The sequence below is a fragment of the Grampus griseus genome, assembly GCF_964374135.1.
Source record: "Grampus griseus genome assembly, chromosome: 8".
Classification (NCBI taxonomy): domain Eukaryota; kingdom Metazoa; phylum Chordata; class Mammalia; order Artiodactyla; family Delphinidae; genus Grampus; species Grampus griseus.
The window spans coordinates 109,819,061-109,840,247 of record NC_139002.1 but is presented as its reverse complement, the minus strand read 5'-3'; positions in this window follow the sequence as shown (position 1 = coordinate 109,840,247).

The following is a 21,187-nucleotide window of genomic DNA, read 5'->3' as shown; positions in this document are numbered from 1 at the left end:
TCCATCTTGACAAACCCAATTCACCAAGTTTTCTTCTACGGATTGTGCTTTTCCAGTGTTGCGTCTAAGAAACCGGATTTTATCATGAAGTGACCTCCGTTATCCCTGGTGATACTCTTTGCTCTGAAATCTGCCTTGTCTGATGTTCCCAGTTGTCCCTCCGTTTCCCTCCTCTCTGTTTGCATGTCTTCTTCCTATCCTTTTACTTTGAACGACTAGTGAGCAGCTAACAGAGGAGCCTTGCTTTTCTTATGCAGCCTGACAACCCACACCTTCTTGCTGGGGTTTCAGAGGCTACGCCGAATACAATTATTGACACAGTTCCGTTAAAACCCACCATCTTGCGGTTTGCCTTCTATTTCTTCCATCTCTCCTGCCTTGTGTCGGACCCACTGAGTAGTTTTTCACAATTCGGTTTTTACCTCCTTTGCTGCCTTCTTTGCTGGAATCCTTTGTCTTGTTATTTTTGTCGCCTTCAGGGTTATAGTGTTTTTGCCTTAACTTGTCAGATTCCACCTTTAGAGACACAGCATGTGGGATGAGAACCCGCAGTGCTGTGCCCCCTTCTCCCTCCTCCTGTGCTCTGTGTGCACTTTACTTCCACATGTTATAGACCCTCACTAGCTACGTGGTTATTATCTTTGTTTAGTCGGTTATCTTTTAGAGAGATTTAAATAAAATAAGCAAAAAGTCCTATATATTTACCTGTGTCATTGCCATTCTAGCTGCTGCCATTTCTGTGTGAACCCACGCAACCATCGGCTGTTGCTCGCTTCTGCCTGAACCTCTCCTGTGCCATGGTGGCGCATCTGAGAGCACTGTCACCTTGCCTCTGTTTTTGGAAGATACTTTTCAGGATGGTCGCTTCTTTGTCCTTTTCTCTGCTCGTTTCTGTCGTCACCTTCTTTGTGCTCCCCCCTCTGGATTCTTTTAAGAGTCTCTTTTCATCACTGGTTTTGAGCAATTTGATGATTTGTCTCGTGTAGTTTTCTTCATGTTTCCTGTACTTGGGGGGTGTTGAGCGTCTCACATCTGTGGTTTCTGGGTTTCATTATTTTGAACTAATTTTGGCCATTATTTCTTCAGTCTGTTTTCCATCTCTCTCTCCTTTGTGGAGCCAGTTACATGTAAATTAAATTGCTTAAAGTTGCCCCACTGTTCACTCATGAGCTGTTTGTTTTTGGACTCTTTTGTCTTTCTGTTTCATTTTGGGTAGTTTCTATTGCTGTGTCTTCAGGTTCACTAATCTTTTCTTCTGTCAGGTCTAATTGGATGTTAACCCCTCCAGTGCATTTTTCATCTCATACGTGGTCATGGTTTTCATCCCTAGAACTGTAATTTGTATCTTTAAAATATATTTCTATCTATCTGTCTACCTATCTATCCATCCATCTATCTATCCATCCATCCATCTATCTATCCATCCACCTATCTATCCATCCGTCTATCTATCCATCCATCTATCTATCCATCCACCTATCTATCCATCCATCTATCCATCCATCTATCTATCTATCCATCCATCTATCCATCCATCTATCTATCCATCCACCTATCTATCCATCCATCTATCTATCTATCCATCCATCTATCTATCCATCCACCTATCTATCCATCCATCTATCTATCTATCCATCCATCTATCTATCTATCCATCCATCTATCTATCCATCCATCTATCTATCTATCCATCCATCTATCTATCCATCCATCCATCTATCCATCCAACTATCTATCTATCCATCTATCTATCCATCCATCTATCTATCTATCCATCCATCTATCTATCCATCCATCTATCTATCCATCCATCTATCTATCCATCCATCTATCATCCATCTATCTATCCATCCACCTATCTATCCATCCATCTATCTATCCATCCATCTATCTATCCATCCATCTATCCATCCATCCATCTATCCATCCATCTATCTATCCATCCATCCATCTATCCATCCATCTATCTATCTATCCATCCATCCATCTATCTATCCATCCATCTATCTATCCATCCATCCATCTATCCATCCATCTATCTATCCATCCATCCATCTATCCATCCATCTATCCATCCATCCATCTATCCATCCATCTATCTATCCATCCATCCATCTATCTATCCATCCATCCATCTATCCATCCATCTATCTATCCATCCATCCATCTATCTATCCATCCATCCATCTATCCATCCATCTATCTATCCATCCATCCATCTATCTATCCATCCATCTATCTATCCATCCATCCATCCATCTATCTATCTATCCATCCATCTATCCATCCATCTATCTATCTATATATCTTCCTGGTCTCTGCTTAACATGGTCAGTCTTTTCTATGGCTTTTTCACACAGAGAATACAGTTATAATAATTGTTTCAATGTCTTTGCTCATTCTAACATCCATGTCAGATTTAGGCTGGTTTCCAATGACTGATTTTTCTCCTGATTGCGGGTTGGAGTTTCCTTTTTCTCGGCCTTCCTGGTACTCTTTGGTCGGATGCCAGGCCTTGTGCATTTTGCCTCGTGGGGGCTGTGGATAGTTTTGTTTTCTTGAGCTTTGCTCTGGGGCACGGTTAAGGTGCGTGGGTGCAGTTCGGTCTTTCGGGTCTTACTCTTGTGAACCATCAGATGGGGCTGGAGCAGCGCTCTGTCCAGGCGGGGCTGGGGAGCGTCTACCTGCTGCACTGTGACCCTGAGGCTTTCCAGCATTGCCTGGTTGGGGGTGGGTGGCGGGGAGGCTGCCCCCTGCCTGTGGGAGCCCTGGCCACTGCTCTCTCTGGTCCTCGCAAGTGGCTCCTCCCAGCCTGGGCACATCCTCCCTTGTGTGTCCTGCCTCGTGGGTCTCGGGCAGCTTCTGCCCACCCAGGGCTCACTCTCTGAGGCCCTGTCCTCTCTGGCATCCCCTGAACTCCAGCTACCTTGGTGTCCAGGGGCCTCAGCTGAGCTCCTCCTGGCCCCCTCCCTGCACCTTGTCCTGGAAGCGATCTCAGGGCGTGACCCGGGAAGCTGTAGGGCCCCCTGGTGCATGCCCCACCTCCCCTGGGATCCCTGCTCTTCATTGCCTGATGTCCAGCATCTTGACCACTGTTGTTTCACATATTTTGTCCCATCTTTTAGTTGTTTCAGGCGGGACTGAATCCAGCCTGTGTTACTCTTTTTGGAAGTTGGAGCTGGAAGAACTTGATGAGATGGAATCTAAAAACCTTATAATGTGGTTCATAGTCACTAACAGAATGTGGGCAAATGCAGAAAAGTAGCCGGAAGATAAGCACTGCCCCGCGGAGTCCCTCTGCCCAAACCCACACCCTGTTAGCCATTAGCCCTTTGCTGTGTCTCCTCCTGGCTGTTTTCTGTGTGAGACATTGGGCAACACTGTTGTGACGCCTCTTACTTTTCCAGGGTGCCTTCATGCCTGGAATTTATCGTCTCCCGGTTCTAGAGGCTGAAGTCTGAGACCCGGTGTCAACAGATTTGGCTCCCCTGAGGCTGGGAGGGGCATCTGGTCCACACCCCTCCTCTTGCTGCCGCCGCTTCCTGGTCACCTTTGGGGTTCCATGGCCTGTGGACACATCACCCCCATCTCTGCCTGCATCTTCACGTGGCCTTCTCCCTGTGTGCGTGTCTGACTAAAATGTTCACTCTTTTTATAAGGACACCACTCGTATAGATTAGGGCCCACCTGTTCCAATGTGACCTCATCTTAAGCAATACATCTGCAAGGACGCTACCTCCATGTCATGTCCCATTCTGAGGCGCTGGGGCTCAGGACTTCGACCTGGAAATGTGTGCATTTCCACAGGAGGCCACGTACAGGGACTCCTCTCTCCTTTGGAGACTGTTTGGGGGGCTACCTTGTGCACCTTGTTCATCTCTGTGGGGAGTGGGTGGGGCAGGCCCGTTCTTCCCAAGGCTCTGCCCGTACCCTCCATCCTGCAGACATCTTGGACCACTCTCCCGAAGGAGATGCCCATCTCAGGGGGTCCTACCCTATGTTGCTGTGGGGCCTCCAGAGGGCCATGGATACACCCTCTGAGCTGGACCTCTCTCCCTCAGGCCTCCCCACCTGCTGGGGACCACGCAGGGTAGGAGTCTCCCCTCATCTCCTCCTGGGTATCACTGAGATGAATGCAGTGGCCCCAGGCCTGGGCCTTGCTGTCCTGAGTCAGCCCCCAGCCCTCTGGCCGTAGCCTCACTGGGCACGCACGACTTGTAGAACAAGGGTAGGCTTCCCAGCAATAATAACGAGAAACATGGCAATGGCTGCTACTGCAGTCCACGCTTACAGCCCTGTGCCGGGCTCTGCCCTTTGAGTGTTTGTGGCTGGTGGGGGCACCTAGAGTCCGGCCCTGCCCGCTGGGCCCCGTCCCCGTGCTGCTGCCCCCGGAGTGACTCTGGCCCACAGGTGACGGGTAGGGCAGTTCCCCCCAGCTGCTCCTTGAGAGGTTTCTGTTGACTCTACCCCTCGCCAGCTCTGTAATCGGCTAGAGCAGAGGTCACATCCGCTTCCTCGAGGCCTGCACACAAGGAATGTCCCTGCTCCCGCGGCGCTGCGTCACTAGGCCTGGCTCCAGGTCCAGCTCTGGGCCTGCTGTGTGGGGCTCTGGTCCCTCCTGGGGGATCACCACTCACAGCTGCACTCCCCACCATAGGAAGTTGGGGCACCAGAGGCTCTACGTACGGTCGCTGTGCCGAGGTCAGACGTGGCCACGCCTGGGGAGGACAGGCCCCCTTTCTGAGGGAAGGAGGGGCAGATTCTAGTCGTCCAAGCTTCACAGCCCACGGGTGGGGGTGGCGCCGTGGCCGACTCCAGGCAGGGTCCCACCTCTTCCCACCCCCAGAGCTGGGGCCATCATTCTGGGCACTTCTGAACCCTCCCCCGTCCCTGGCCCCAGGGGCTGGCCGCCGGCGTGGCCCTTCTGCCTGCATCCTGCCCCCTAGCTTCCCAGGGAGGGGCTCAGGCCAGGTGGGCCCCAGGCAGCCTGGTCATGAAGGGCCTTCTAGGGTGTGGGCTGAGGCCTCAGAGCCCTGACTATCCCCAGGGGGCTGTAGGCAGAGCCCCAGGGCCTCCGGGTGGAGTAGGGCTCCCCTCTGGAGGAGGGAGGCCGCCAGGATGCCCAATGGCCTTCCGTGCGCTCATCTGGCCAAACGTCAGGAGTTTCCCCTGCACCTGCTCACTGCCGCCCAGTTCCCCAAGCACAGGGTCAGAGATGGGCGGCCCTCTGTGGGGCAGGGCCGGGCAGGGAGGCCTCGGGGCCAGGACGAGCAGGGCTGCCCAGCTGGGGAAGGGTCCCCATCGGGTGTAATGCTTAGAGTGACTGATGCTTCCTGACCATCACTGTGCAGATGAGAGAGGCCAAGGTCGGGCAGGAGGAAGCGGAGGGGCCGACTCCCTCCGGCCCAGCCTGTGTGCCTGCCTCGCATGCAGGATGCAGACCCGGCAGCAGACGGCGCCCACTTGTCACAGGGGCCGCGGTACAGAGACAGATGGGGTCAGGTGACCGCGGGATGCCCTCTGACCGACCTCCCCTCACTCCGTTCCAGGGCTGCTGAGGCCCAGAAGCAGATGCAAGGAACCTCCGAGTGGGCGTGGTCCACTCAAGCCACGCCCACGAAGGTCCGTCCGAGTGGGCGTAACCCGCTAACTCACAGCCACACCCACACACGCTCGGGCCCGCCCACGCTCCGGCACACGAGGGCGCACGCGCAGCTCTCCTCCTGGAAGATGTGCGGGCGCTAGGCGTCGCCTGCTGCACATCGGCATCACGCATGCCTCCTGCCTCTGGAACCTTCCATGGGACGGTCGCGCTGGCCGAGGTGTGGGCCTTCCCGGATGCTGAGACCCTTCCTGCACACCCGGGACTGGGAGGGGGGCGAGCTCCCTGCACGGGTGGCCGCAGGAGCGCCCAGTGCCCAGAGGAAGCACTGAGATGGGCAGACGAGGTGGCATCGGGGTTGGGGGGCAAGGGACCGCCCGGCTCCGGGGACCTCCGGGCCTGGTGGGCCCTGTGTCGGGCTCCAGGGGTGTCCCAAGTTCCCCATGGCTGTGCCGAGCCCCCCTTGCTTCTGAACGTGCAGAAGGGGCAGCCGCCAACCAGACTGCAGACACAGGAGGCCGGTTCCCTGCCCCCGCTGCCACCGCCAGGTCCCTGCAGACCCCCAGGCTGGCAGCAGCCCCCGCCCCTGCACGCCAGACTAAGGTTCCGCCTGAGTCTGCGGGGATTCCCCCCCAGGACCCTGTTCCCCCCCTGCAGCTTGCCCGCACCCCCAGGGCCATTCGCTGGCCAGAGGGCACAGGTGGGGCACGAAGTGGCAGCCCGCACGGGGGCCCGGAAGCGCCACAGTGTGCAATGGAACCGCCCTCGGCCGTCCAAAACCTCAGGCTTTTATTGAGTGGCAGCTGGATGCAGAGCATGCTGAGGGTGGGAGGCCCGGGAGCAAACGGTGCGCTGGGCCTGAGGGCCAGCGAGGACCTGTGGTTCCAGAACCCGCCCCCCCCTCGTTCACTCCCAGCCCGCGGCGCCTGAGCGGAGCGCCTCTCCCCCCTCCCCCTCCCACCTTACCCCAGCTGTTTGGTGCCCCTGCAGGCTGCCTGGTTGGGCTACATGCAGGGGCTTGGGGGGCGTGTTGGGAGTGGGTGTGGTCATCGTCCCCCCGACCCAGCCCATAGATGGGCCTGGAGAAAATGATTTCCCCGGTGATCTCACCTGTGGCTGGAGGAGTGGGGCCACCAGGCTCTGCATCTCAGGCCCGCCCTGGGGCAGAGCCAAGAGGGGCTGCCTCGGCCCCAAGGACCCATCCAGCTGTTAAGGAGATGCCTGGTGGCCCCCACCTGGTGGCTTTGGGCCTGAGGGCCCTGGCTGAAGGGAGGGGTCAGCTGGATGTGGCTGGTGTTCCCCTGCCCTCGCGAAGGATGCAGGGACGAGGAGGCGCCCCCAGCTGACCAGTGGAGGCCCTGCTGCAGGGGTGGGCGCCCGGGTCCCACCCTGCTGCCCTCACTGCTTCCCAGAGCAGTGCGTCCCGTCCTTTAGTGGGTGACGGTGGTCCCGGGTTCCTGATCCTAATTCCCCCCCTTCCGGTGTCACCCTTGCTACACCTGCCCTAAATTCCCACCCCAAGTCCCCTTGGCTGTAACACCGTAGCCCTCAGCCCCAGACCTGTGCCCAAAGCTGTACCCCTTAACCCCCAGCCCCACCCTCACCTCCCTCCCTAAATCCCCCCCCCGCCCTCTGGGCTAGCATCTTCCCTAGCCTCAGCCTGTTTAACACATGGAGGCTCAGGGGAGGCAGGTGGGTCCCCACTGCGGCTGCACCCCAAGTGTGTGGCCATGTGCATCTGCCCGGGGCGGAGGGCAGCCTGGACCGTGGGAGCGCCTGTCCTCTGCTCTCTGTGACTCTGCCCCCGATTCTGTGAGCTGGATGGGGGGACAGCTGGCTGTCTCCTCCATCTCTGGAAAGTGAGAAGTGGGTGTTCTCCTGGCCGGAGCATCCTGGCCCCGGGAACCCCGGCTGGCTTCCGGAAGATGCCGGGAGGAGGGAGGGTGGTGGCGCTGGACCTGTGCCCCAACAGGACCTGGCCATAAAGAGGCGGGGCGGGGGCTTCGGCGTGGACTGCTGACCCTCCCTGCCGGACTTTGCCCCCAGCCCGGCCCCCAGCTGTCAGTCCTTCCCAGGAATAGCCACCTTTGTTTGTTCCTTGAGAGTGTGGGTGGCATTGCCTACCTGCCCAAGCCCTGGCAGGCTCCTCTGTGGGCCTGGGGAGGGGGCCAGCAGGCGGCTGGGGCTCCCCTGGGGGCCCTGGGGCTGCAGGCACAGGCCCTCCCCCACCCAACAGTGGGGCACAGGCCTGGAGAGGCCACCAGTGACCAGGCAGGCAAACAGGCCCAGAAAAGGCAGGGCCTGCGTGCGTCCACTCGGCCAGCCCTGAGCTGGGATCAGGGCCTGGGGTCCATCCCTTCCACGGCCTGGCCTCGTCTTGGATTGAGGAAGGTGGGGTCAATTGAGGCAGAAATGATCACTTTCATATTTTAGTTTGGAAAGAGGCCACATTGGGGGAGGATATAGTGTTTCTTCCAGCTCCTTGCTGACTGCCCCTGGACAGGGTCCCCACCCAGGCATCAGTGTTCACCTGGGTGATTCTAATAATATTATCAGGTGATGCATCGTCTCAGCCACTCCCCAGCACGGTCCCCGAGACATTTTTTGGGGGGAGGCTGAGAGCTCTAAACTATTTTCATAAGAAGACCAAGTGAGCTGCCGTTTTCACTGGGCTCCCGTGGCACAGATGGCGCAAAAGCCCCAGTGGGTGAAGCTGTTGGCTCAGCAAGGATCCCGGGGTGGCCACGGGGCAGGGTCCCCCGTCTTCCCCACACACTCTCCCAGGGAAAGAAGCGCTTTCAGCAAACGCTCCGAATTTAACTGACCTCAGTCTGGGCCCTGGCGCGTGAGGGGTTGGGTGGCATGAGTGTCCTGCTGCGCTGGGCTCGGGTGACGGGCGAGGGGTGAGAACCACTGACCGACGGGCCGTCGTTGTTCACACCGGGGTTCTCGGCAGACGTTTTCTCCAAAATGAGAAAAACAGCAGACAGTCCTTGTTGCCACGGTAAACTCGAGCTCTCTAGTGGGAATGAGAATTTTGGAACCTGCCAGCATCAGCGAGACGGCTTCCCGACGTGAAGGCCTTTCTCCGAGCGTGTGATGGTGTGAGTTCCACGTGGACACGGAATGGGAGACTCTGAACCAGCGTTTTCCAAACGACCGATGCGCCATGTTACAGCATCACGGCGGCCAGAGACCCGTCCACGGAGCGAGATGGACCGAGGGTCCCCGGGGCCCCAGTGAGCGGTGCACGGGGTGGGCTCCCGGTCCAGACTGCAACCGCCCCGAGAGACGCCACGTGCTGGGGTTTGGTGTCGGAGCAGAGGAGAAAGTCCGCGAGGATCCCAAAAGGCTGTTCATGTGCTCCTGCCTTTCCAGCTGCAAGTCTGGGCGAGGCCGGATTTTCTCCGGATGCTTCGACCAAGACGACATTTCCCAACTGACCGAAGACAGACGCGGTGACGACGTCCAGCTGCCGCTGAGAAGCCTGACGTCAGGGAGGTTCGCAGAAACGTGTATTCATGCCACTCTTCTTACTGAATTTTTTTTTTTTTGAAAATATAGTTTGTTGGGGTAAAAATGTTATTTATGTTAGCATGTAGTGTATTTATCTTTATTTTTAACTGAAATAAACATTTAAAAATTTTCTCAGTTTTATTGCCTAACATGGCAAATATCAAGAGATATCACCGTCATAAGCTGAAGCTCTTTGGGGGCTCTCAGTGCTTTTCAAGGTGTAAAGGGTCTTCAGGTGGAGGAGTTCATCCTGTCCTGCTGGGGACCCCCTTCTTGCCAACCACAATGCATGCTCCTTTTTAGGGGGGTCTCTGACCTTGGGGAGTGGCAATGTTGCCCCCATGCAGAGGTGCTGACCCATCCGGAGCAACTCACGATAGACCCGCCCCTCCCCGGGGTCCCAGCTGGGGGCTGCTTCCCTGACCTGTATTTATTTATTTATTACTTCAAATAAATTTTCTCTCTCTTTTGAAAAAATTATTCCTTTATTTTGGTAAAGTACACGTGACATAAAATTGACAATTTTAGCCGCGTCTAAGTGCACAGCTCCGGGGCAGTAAGCACACTCGCGTTGTCGTGCAAACTTCACCTCCATCCACCTCCAGAACTTGTTCATCCTCCCAAACTGATGCTCTGTCCCCATGAAACACTCACTCCCCTCCCCTACCCCAGCCCCGGCTCCACCGTCTACTTCCTGTTTCTATGGATGTGACTCCTCCGGGGACCTCATGTGGGTGGAATCAAACAGGATTCGTCCTTTTGTTTCTGGCTTATTTCACTGAGTGTCCCCAAGTGTCCCCAATGTCCCCAAGATTCATCCACATTATAGTACGTGTCAGAATTGCCTTCTTTCGTGTACCCATTCGTCCGTCAGTGGACACGTGTGTTGCTTCCATGTTTTAGCTGCTGTGAACACGGGTGTGCAAGTGTCTGAGTCCCTGCTTTCACTTCTTCTGGGGACGTACCCAGAAGTGGGATTGCCGGATCAAATGGTAGATCTGTTTTAAATTTTTTGAGGACCCTCCGTACCATTCCCACAGCAGCTGCACCGGTTTACATTCCCACCAACAGCGCACGGGGTTCTGGTTTCTCCACATTCTCGTCTGCACTTGTTATTGTCTGTTTTCTGGACAGCAGGGCAGCCTGGTGCGTGTGCTGTCCTGGCCTCTAGCTTGAGGTCCATTCCTGGCGGGCCCCAGGGCTCAGACCAGGCCCCTTTGCTACCTGCCAGACGCTCCGGCGCCCCACCCTTGCTGCCTCCTCTTCCCTGGGGAGCCCCTGTCCTTGGTGCCTGTCTGCTCAGAGGCCCAGGGGTCCTGCCAGGATGGGGTGTCCCGGGGTCTACTGCCCCTAGAAGGGTCCCCAGAGCTTCCCCCGGGGCCCAGGTGTCTGTGTGTCTCGAGTCTCAGAGCCGAGGCCTGGAGAGCAGCTGGGGTTCAGGCCCAGGCCTTCCCGTCCTGTCAGGGAGGGCCCCAGCCCCCAGCCCCGGGGGTGGGATGCTGGATGTGGGCCCGGGGACTGACGTTCGCCTGTCTTTCCGGTGTCCTATCTTTACTGTTCTGTGTGATTGCGTCAGGAGGTCCCCGAGGGCCAGGAAGCAGGTGTTTGTGGCCTTGGGCGAGCCTGGCCTTGGCGTCACTGTGAGTGGTGTGACGTCACCCCGCCCACGCCCACGTGGCAGGGGTTTGGAGAGACGCCAGACACGCTGATCCTTTCTGAGTGCCGGCCGTGCTCTACCAGCCCAGGAGCTGGACACGCAGACCGCCGTCCTGTCTCCTACAGAGGGGCCACACCCCGGCTCCCCCGCCCCTGCCTCGGAGCCCTGAGCCCCCGGTGCCCGGAGGCAAGGGTTCCCGCGCCTGCCTGCGTTTCCCTCGCGGTGAGCGGTGGATGAAGACGGACACCCCGGCCAGCTGGAGGCCACAGGGCTTCTCAGCGAGGGGCGCCCACCGCCTGGCCCAGGGGCAGCTGGTGGGCGGGCTGACGGGGACCTTCGTCCTGGAGGAACGGGGCGGGTCTGCGGGGCTGGCAACACCCTCGCTGGGTGTGATGAGCCTTCAAGGGTGTGCTGGGTCTCCTCGTGCCCTGGCCCGCTGGGCGCTCCCCTCTTTCCCTGGCTGTCACCTTAGGTTGTTTTATGGGCTTGTTCTCCCAACAGTATATCGGGGAAATGAAATCAAACGTTAGATATTCGCTGAGAACTTGATTTTTAACGGCTGTGGGCTGTCCTGGGGTCCAGCCTCACGGCCCTTCATCCATCCAGGCCCAGTGGCGGGACAGCAGGCCTTCGCTCCTGACGGTGGACGCTTAGTGGGGCGCTTATTTTCTGACGTCACAAAATGCTGCTCCAGGTCATCTCAATGTTCTTGCCCAGAAGCTCAGCTACTTCTCCAGGGAACCCTGGTGCCTTTTATGGGAGGATGGTGTTGAGAACCAAGAGGGGTTTGCATCACATTGGGTGGTCATTGCTCGTGAGGTGTCCTGTTTGCAGGCCCTCTCGGTGGACAGCGCTAGGAAGACACCAACTGCATACACATCTATCACCCGTGTGTCTATCTATCTATCTATCTCCCATCTGTCTGTCTGTTATCTATCTATCACCTGTCTATTATTATTATTATCTATTATCTATCACCTTTCTATCTACCTCTACCTATCTATCTATCTATCATCTATCTATCGCCTACCTGTCACCTATCTAGCTATTATTATTATCACGATTATAATTATCTATCACCTATCTATCTATCTATCATCTATATATCTATGTATCTATCATCTATCCTGTGTTTATGGTTTGAACACGCTGGATTTGAGGTGCTGTGCTGTGAGTGATGGCTGATTTATACCTGTGGCTGGGGACTCCCTGGCCGGCTGCCTCCCTGGAAGGCACTGTTGGCGGGTGGGGAGGAGAGAGGGAGGAGGAATTCCCGTCCCCTTTCTGGCTTCTTTTGGAGTCCTGCTGTCCCAGAGGGTGGCTTTTGGGTGGTCCCACTACCAGCTGCGCCCTAGCCCCAGAGGCCCCTCCTCTCTGCTCCCCCCAGCCCTGGGGGTGGAAGCCACTTCCTGCCGCTCCCTCAGGGCCTCCTTTTGTCCTCACAACTTCCAGCACTTGCGTAACTAGCTCTGTGCTGAATCCTGTCTGTTTGAAATACCTTCTGTGGTTTCATTTTTCTGATGGGACAGTAATTGGTACCGGGTGGACTTCCGAGGTCAGTCCAGGGTCCAAAGTCAGGAAGAAGACTGGAGGGCAGATGGGCACCCTAGAGACAGAGCCCCAGGGAGGAGGGGATACCGTGAAGGCAGTGTTGGGGGGACCTGTCAGGCACGAAGCAGCTGCAATAGCAATGAGGAAAGAAAGGTCGCACATCAATGCCTCAGAGTCCACCTTCAGAAATTAGAAAAGAAAAAAAGCAAATTAAATCCAAAGTAAGTGGAAGAAAGGAGTATCGTTAATAAGATGAAGCAGAAAAGAAAGTACTGGAGAAAAAAGCAAAAAGGACCCAAAAGCTGGGCCTTTGAGAAGGTCGATAAAATAGATAAACTTCGAGCCAGACTGATAGAAGGAAAAGAAAGAAGACGCAAATTACCAGTATTAGGAATGAGAGTGGGGACATCACCACAGATTCTACAGATATTAAAAGGATAATAAGGGAATATTATGAACAATTTTCTGCCAATAAATTTAGCAACTTGGGTGAAATGGACAAATTCCTTGAAAGACATAATTCACTCAAGAAGAAGAAATAACTGAATAGGCTTATATATTCAAGAAATAGAAAACAAAACAAAACCAAAAACCTCCCCACAGAGAAAGCTCCAGGCCCAGACTACTTCAGTGGTGAATTCCATCAAGCATTTAAGGAAGAAATAATACCAACTCTGCACAGACTCTTCCATAAAGACTGAAAAAGAAGAAATATTTTCTTTCTTAAAAATTTATTTATTTATTTTTGACTGTGTTGGGTCTTCATTGCTGCATGCGGGCTTTCTCTAGTTGCGGCGAGCGGGGGCTACTCTTCCTTGCGGTGTGTGGGCTTCTCATTGCGGTGGCCTCTCTTGTGAAGCACAGGCTCTAGGCGCACAGACTTCAGTAGTTGTGGCTCGCGGGCTCTAGAGCGCAGGCTCAGTAGTTGTGGCTCACGGGCTTAGTTGCTCCGCGACATGTGGGATCTTCCCAGACCAGGGATCAAACCCGTGTCCCCTGCATTGGCAGGCGGATTCTTAACCACTGAACCACCAGGGAAGCCCCAGAAGGAATATTTTCAACTCTTTCTATGTGGCCAGTATTACCCTGATGCCAAAACCACACAAAAACACCCCACGGGGGAAAAAAACTGTAGAGCATCTCCCTCATGAACATAGAGTCTAAACAAAATTTTAGCAAATCAAATCCAGCAACGTATGAAAATCATGACTAAATTTTTTTCCCCCAGGAATACAGGGTGGGTTCACCATTCCTGAATCATTATAATTCACAATATTACCAGACTAAAGAAGAAAAATTATAGGGTCATCTCAATAGATGCAGAAAAAGGCATTTAACAGATTTCAACACCACTTCCAGATAAAATCTGTCAGCAAACTAAAAATAGAAGAGAACTTCCTCAACCTGATAAAGAGCACATCTACAAAAAGCCTACAGCTGGAGTCATACTTACAGACCTAACGCTGTTCCCTGGAATCAGAAACAAGATCAGGATATCTGCTCTTATCATAATCAACGTTGTGCTGGGAATCATTACCAGTACAACCAGGAAGAGAAAGAAAAAAAAAGAACTAGACTGGAAAGGAAGAAGTTTAGTTACAGGTAACATGATCTTCTATGTAGAAAACCTGAAATATACAAAAAAAGCTACTATAATTAGTGGGTGAGTTTATCAAGGTTGTAGGTACCACAAAAATCAACTGTATTTTTATATATTAGGAACAATCAGAGATTGACATAAAAAGACCATTTACCATATGATAAAAAACATGAAATGCTTAGACAAAAATCTGACAAAAGAAATGAAAGACCCATACATTGAAAACTATAAAACACTGCTGATAGAAATGAAAGATCTAAATAAATGGAGAGATATACCTTGCTCATGGGTTGGAGGACCCAGTATTACTAAGATTTAATTCTTCCCAAACTGGTCTATATATTCAATGCAATCTCAGTCAAACTACTAGCAGACTTTTTCTTGGTAGAAATTGACAAATTGATTCTAAAATTCAGATGGAAATGTGGAGGACAGAGAATAGCTAAACAAAACAAAACAAAACAAAACCCACAATTCTGGAAAAGAAAAACAAAATCGGAGGGTGAGCATTAGGTGATATTAGAATTATTGCAAAGCTACAGTGATCAGAACAGTGTGGTATTAACACAAAGATAGACAAATAGACCAATGTGACAGAAGAGAGAGTCCAGAAATAAATTCACAAGTATAAAAAACTAAATTTTTACACAGGAGCAACACAGGGAAGCAAGGATAGCCTTGTCCAGAAGGAGGTGGAACAATTGGGAAAGGAAAGGAAACTTCAGGCCATGCCTCACGCCATATGCAAAAATAATCTCGGAATGCATTGTGTAAAACCTAAAGGTATCATACTTCTAGAGGAAAATGCAGGAGAAAATATTTGTGAACTTGGGTTGGGCAAAGCCTTCTTACCTATACCCTATCATCCGGAAGGCACCATCCATAAAAGAGTAAACGGATGAACTGGGCCTCATCAAAATGAAAACCTTCTACTCTTCCAAAGACACTGTTAAGAGACTGAACAAAACAAGCCACAGAGAGGAAGAATATTTGCAAAGAGTATCTCTAGTACCGAACTGCTATCTCGAATAGATAAACCACTCTTAGATCTCAGTTAAAAGTACCACCCAAATAACCCAATAAGTAATTGGCAAAAGATCTGAGCAGACACTTCAGCAAAGAAGATAGGTAGGTGGCAGATAAGCACACGGAAGTGTTCTCAACGTCATTAGTGAATAGAAATGCAAACTCGGACCAGGATGAGATACCACCATGCACCTATTAGAACAGCCAAAATGGAAAAGGCCAAAGGCATGGCTGGGACGGGGTCGGGGAGGTCTCATCCACCGATGAGGGGATGTGATGCACAACCCCTCTGGAAACAGCCTGGCCGTTTCAGAGAAATTGGAACACGCACATGCTGTGCGGTCCAGACACTCCGCTCCCAGGTCAGTGCAAAGACACCTGTGCACACGCTCATGGCAGTGTGATCTGTGATGGTCCCAAACTGGAAACAGCCCAAAGGCCATCAGCAGCTGAGGAAATAAACACTTTTATTTCCACCCAAAAGAAAGCCACTCAGTCATAAAAAAGAATGAACCATTCCTGCAAGCAACATTGTGGATGCATCTCAAAATAATTATGCTGATTCTGTGAAGAGCTAGCGGCAATAATGGCAAACAGAGGAAGTAGCCAGAGACCAGAAGCTGGAAAATCAGAATAAAAACCAGTTGATGGGGACTTCCCTGGCGGTGCAGTGGTTAGGACTCCGCGCTTCAACTGCAGGGGGCCCAGGTTTGATTCCTGGTCGGGCAACTAAAATCCAGCAAGTCGTGCAGCGCGGCCAAAAAATAGGAAAAAAAAAAAAAAAACCAGTTGATGATCCCCTGAGAAACTGACCACCCATGTCCAGAAAGCAGATCCCCACAAAGTAAGCTTTCTCTTCCCCCCCAACGTGTGTGAGGAATACGGGCTGACCCAGTGAGCGGAAATAAGAGGGAAAAATTCAAAGTTTAGACGAAAGTACAGAAGAGACCTCAGAATTTATAATAGTCAAAAGATATGGATATATCTGGAAAATAGGCCAGGGTTTCAAAGGCTTTTGCTCCACTGATTTGGAAGTGGTGCTTTCCTAAGGGTTGTCTGCTTCGATAATCTCTCCAAAATAAAAGTCACCTTTTTTTGGAAAAAAAAATTATGCTGAGTGAAAGAAGCCAAACCAAAAACCAGTACCTGTGTATGGATCTATTTACATAAAATTCTAGAAAATGCAAGCTAACCCTTGGGGCCAGGAAGCAGTACGTGGGGAAGGGGTATGAGATTTCCTGGGCGACTGCTGTGCATACATTGACCGTCCTGATGGTGGCGATGGCGTCAGGTGTGTATTTATGTCAAAACTGATCAAATCAACACTTTATTGTATATCAATTTCACCTCTGTAAAACTTCGAAAAAATATTTCAGATTGGTTCTGTTAGACAAAATTTTGTCCTGAGTTTTCCAGACCAGTGAATCCTAAGTGTTTTCCTTCTTGCAACAGAATATCATAGCCATAATTTATAATGGCTGCATGACGTTCTAGAATTAATTCAGCAGTTAGAGATCTAAAATTAATCATAAAAATATATTCAAGCCAAAACTATAGCGATGGTGGAAAAGATCAGTGCTTGCTGGGGTTTTGGTGGGGAGGGTTGAGGAGGTGAAAGGAGATTTGATACATAATGGGGGTGCATGACACTATGTATTTGTCAAAGCCCATAGAGCATTGCAGCACAAATGGTGAACCTTAATGCATGCAAAATACAAGAGCTACTTAGCAGGTTGAGGGATCCCAGGGTGGCGAGCAGAAATGTGGCAAAGCAATGTAACTGCAAACGGATGAATCAGCTTCGCTGGTGGGGGCAGGGAAAGCGGGGGATGGGGGCGCTCTGTCCTTGGGGAACCACTCCAGCAAGGCAGGAGAAGCAGATTCCTCCCCTGGGGCTATGACACCACCCAGGAACCTGATTTTCTGTTACTCATACTGGTTTCCGCAGAGAGCAACAGTCAACCTTCTTGAAAAATGGTCACACAATTGCCAAGTGGTGGACAGCGTGGGCTGGGGGCAGAGAGGACCACTGTGAGTGGCCTCTGGCTGGGCGAGCGCAGGGGGCTCTTTCACTTTCTCCGATCATTGGTTTCCTTGTCTCTAGAATGAAGTAGTGTGAGCATCTGCCTCCCAAGGTTGTGGAGGACTTTAATGATAAGGGGGGGTGATTGAGTACCTGGCCATCGCCCAAACACAATGAACCCTCATGAGGTGGGAGCCCTGTGGAGCTACTACAAAAGGCACACCCCACCCCTCCTAGAGATTTTGTTTGTTTGTCCACTCATTCACCCATCGATCTAGCCATCCATCCATCCATGCACCCATCCACTCATCCATCCATCCATCCATCCATCCATCCATCCATCCATCCATCCACCCATCTACCCATCCACCCACCCATCCACCCATCTACCCATCCATCCACTCACCCATCCATCCATCCACCCATCCATCCATCTACCCATCCACCCACCCATCCATCCACTCACCCATCCATTCACCCATCCACCCATCCACACACCCATCTATCCCTCCATCCATCCACCCACCCATCTACCCATCCACCCACCCATCCACCCATCTACCCACCCATCCATCCATCCATCCACCCATCCATCCATCCACCCATCCATCCACTCACCCATCCATCCATCCATCCATCCGTCCATCCATCCATCCATCCATCCATCCATCCATCCATCCATCCATCTACCCATCCACCCACCCATCCATCCATCCACCCATCCATCCATCCATCCATCCATCCACCCATCTACCCATCCACCCACCCATCCACCCATCTACTCACCCATCCATCCATCCACCCATCCACCCATCCATCCATCCATCCATCCACCCATCCATCCATCCATCCATCCATCCATCCATCCATCCATCTATCCATCATCCATCCATCATTTACCCACCTATGCATCCACTCATTCACCCATCTACCCACCCATCCATCCACCCACCCATCCATCCATCCACCCACCCATCCATCCACCCATCTACCCATCCACCCACCCATCCACCCATCTACTCACCCATCCATCCATCCACCCATCCATCCATCCATCCATCTACCCATCCACCCATATACCCATCCATCCACTCACCCATCCATCCATCCACCCATCCATCCATCTACCCATCCACCCACCCATCCATCCACTCACCCATCCATCCATCCATCCATCCACCCATCCACCCATCCACACACCCATCCATCCATCCATCCATCCACCCACCCATCTACCCATCCACCCACCCATCCACCCATCTACCCACCCATCCATCCATCCATCCACCCATCCATCCATCCACCCATCCATCCACTCACCCATCCATCCATCCATCCATCCATCCATCCATCCATCCATCCACCCATCTACCTATCCACCCACCCACCCACCCACCCATCTACTCACCCATCCATCCATCCACCCATCCACCCATCCATCCATCCATCAATCCATCCATCTATCCATCATCCATCCATCATTTACCCACCTATGCATCCACTCATTCACCCATCTACCCACCCATCCATCCACCCACCCATCCATCCATCCACCCACCCATCCATCCACCCATCCATCCACCCACCCATCCATCCATCCACCCATCCATCATTTACCCACAGATGCATCCACTCATTCACTCATCTAGTCACCCATCCACCTAGCCACATACCTACCCAGAAGCAAAGTTATTGAGTGACTACTGTGACGCTAGCCCACAGAGGAGCCCACATAGGCTGCTGCCCTCGAGGTGCTCACAGCCTGAAGGCCACAGGGGTCACACAGTGCAGCCAGGTTGGTGAGGAAAATGGTCAGTGTAAGGACCAGGTCTCGAGGCGGGGATGACTGCTGGAAGGTGACCGGTCTCCTGAGGTGCAGTGGCCCTTTACCCCCAAGGAGGCCAGGCCTGTGCCTGCCTGCCCTGCGGAGCAGAGCCCGCTGACCTGGCCCCGCCCCACTTGCTTGGGAACAAACACCTTTGTGTGTTAACCCACCTACTCTTCAAGCATGGCAGGGGCAGATACGTCATGTCCTACTGTAAACCTTGCAGGCCAGGGGAGGTGGTATGAGGCCTGGGCCTGCACACCCCCAGGTCTTTCAGATCCTCTGAGGGTGCTGGCCAGGTCTGAGTTACCCTTTCCACTGCCTCAGGGAGCACATGGGGAGGCGGTGGGCATGGCTGGTGTTCTCTTTGCCTGCCTCCGAGTCCTCAGACACTTACCTACCGGGGACTCTGTCCGGTGTCTGGCTGGGGCTGTGGGCTCCCTTGGGTGTCCCGAGGGCTAGGAACCCACAGCTTCCCTGGGCACACCCTCCATCTGCCCACCGAGGCCGGACCACCGGAGCCGTCGGCCTGGGGTTGGGCCCAGGGTCTGAGAAGGGTCTACACATATGGATCCTTGTTCTTTTACAGACCCCCTCCGCCCTTCCTCCCTCCCACTCCCTGATGAGTCGCCCTCCCCCGCTGCCCCCGTTCCCCGCCCTCCCACTTCCTGATGAGGCAGGGTTTGTGGACAGATCGCCGTGGCCAGTTGTTTTAGGCTGCGTTTCGTGACGTCTCTGTGGCCTCCTCCCTGTGGTCAAGACTGTGATTTCCGAGACTGTAGTCCTGGGAACAGTGTCCTGTTGGGGTAAACACTGCTGGGTGTGGGCCCTGGCGGGGGGAGGCCCGGGGCTGCCCAGGCCGGTGTGCATGTGTGTGTGTGGGTCTGTGCCCCGGGGGGGTCCACCTGACTGGTGGGCAGGCAGTCAGCCCCCTCAGCAGCCCCCGACTGTGGCTGGCCAGAGTGGTGTCCTGGTGGCCTTTGGGCGTCACAGCCTTGTCACAGAGGGACGCTGGGCAGTTTCCTCAACTCTGCCTCAGTGAAGGGTGGGGGTCCCGGTAGGGCGGGAACGGGGCTCCAGCGCACTGAGTGGAGTGTCACAGGCCGAGGGGCCTCCTCCTGCATCCACAAGAATTAAAGTGATGGATGGATGGACATGTCTAAGCACCCAGGTGTCCTAGTCAGGTACTTTCCAGGGACTTACCTGCTAGGGACCCGCCATGACTGAGTTTGCCCAGCGGCCGGGAGACTGACCAGAGGTCGCATGGGGGCCCCAAGCCCTCCCCATCTCCTCCCACCAGCCCCATCCCTCCTGCCCTCTCGTGCCCACCCCAGTCTGAGCGCCTAATGGCACTGCTCACGGGTCCCACCCGAGAACCTGCGTCTGTGCCAAGAGGGGTGTGGGCCTTGGGACACTGGCTTCCCCACCCAGAGGGTCCATGGGGCTGACCTTCTCAGACCCAGGGGGGACCCAACCCCACCTTCTCAGACCCCAGGGAGGACCCCACCTTCTTAGACTCGGGGCTGTGCTGCGCGTCCTGTCTTTGGCCAGGAATCTCTGATTCCCACCAGGGCAGAGGGAGCCTGGCATGGAAAATCACTGCCCCTGGGGGTCGCAGAGGGGGCCCTGTCCTTGGGTTTCCCCAGGGCGCAGTGCCAGCCCATGCAAGCCCCACAGGAAGTGGCACGATGGGCCTGCTGGGCCAGCTGCTCTGGTTGCCTGATCCCTGCTCCTCCTGGCTCGAGCCGAACGCTGTCCCCCACGTGCCTGGGTCCCTGGGCCCCTGGGCCTGGGGCTGGCAGCACAGCAGGACAGGATGAGGGGCTTTACCTCAGGCCCCCAGGAGGGTCAGGCCTGGGGACCATGGCTCCCAGTCACTCTCTTTGACCCTGGGGGTACCCGTCCTTTGATGTCTTGGCTCCGCGGGGACCCCGGGAATCGTCAGGTGCTGTGAGCAGAGCTCGTGGCCCTGGGTGCTGTTGCAGTGGTGTGGAGGGCCTGTCTGCAGAGGAAGGGCCCCCGGGAGGTGCCAGGCCAAGGCCCCAGCTTCTGGTCACTGCCTCTGCAGGGGCGCCGGACTCAGGGTCCCATGGCCCCCACCACTGGGCAGCCCCCTTGTCCAGAGTAACAGTTGAGATGAACCTCTCCCACTTGCCCCTGAAACTCAGGGGCCCCGAGGTTGGAGACCGAGGCCCCCCGACCATCAGAGCTGTTCTCCACAATTGCGCTGGCCAAAGTCAAAAGTCGAATTCAAGATGCACGTTTGTTTTCAGAATGGAGGAATGCAGGGAGGGGAGGCCCCGATCTCGGTTTACCCACCAGCGACATGGGTGCCCACCCAGAGGTTGCTAAGGCTTGGGGCCAGCGCAGCTCAAATGCCACGTCCT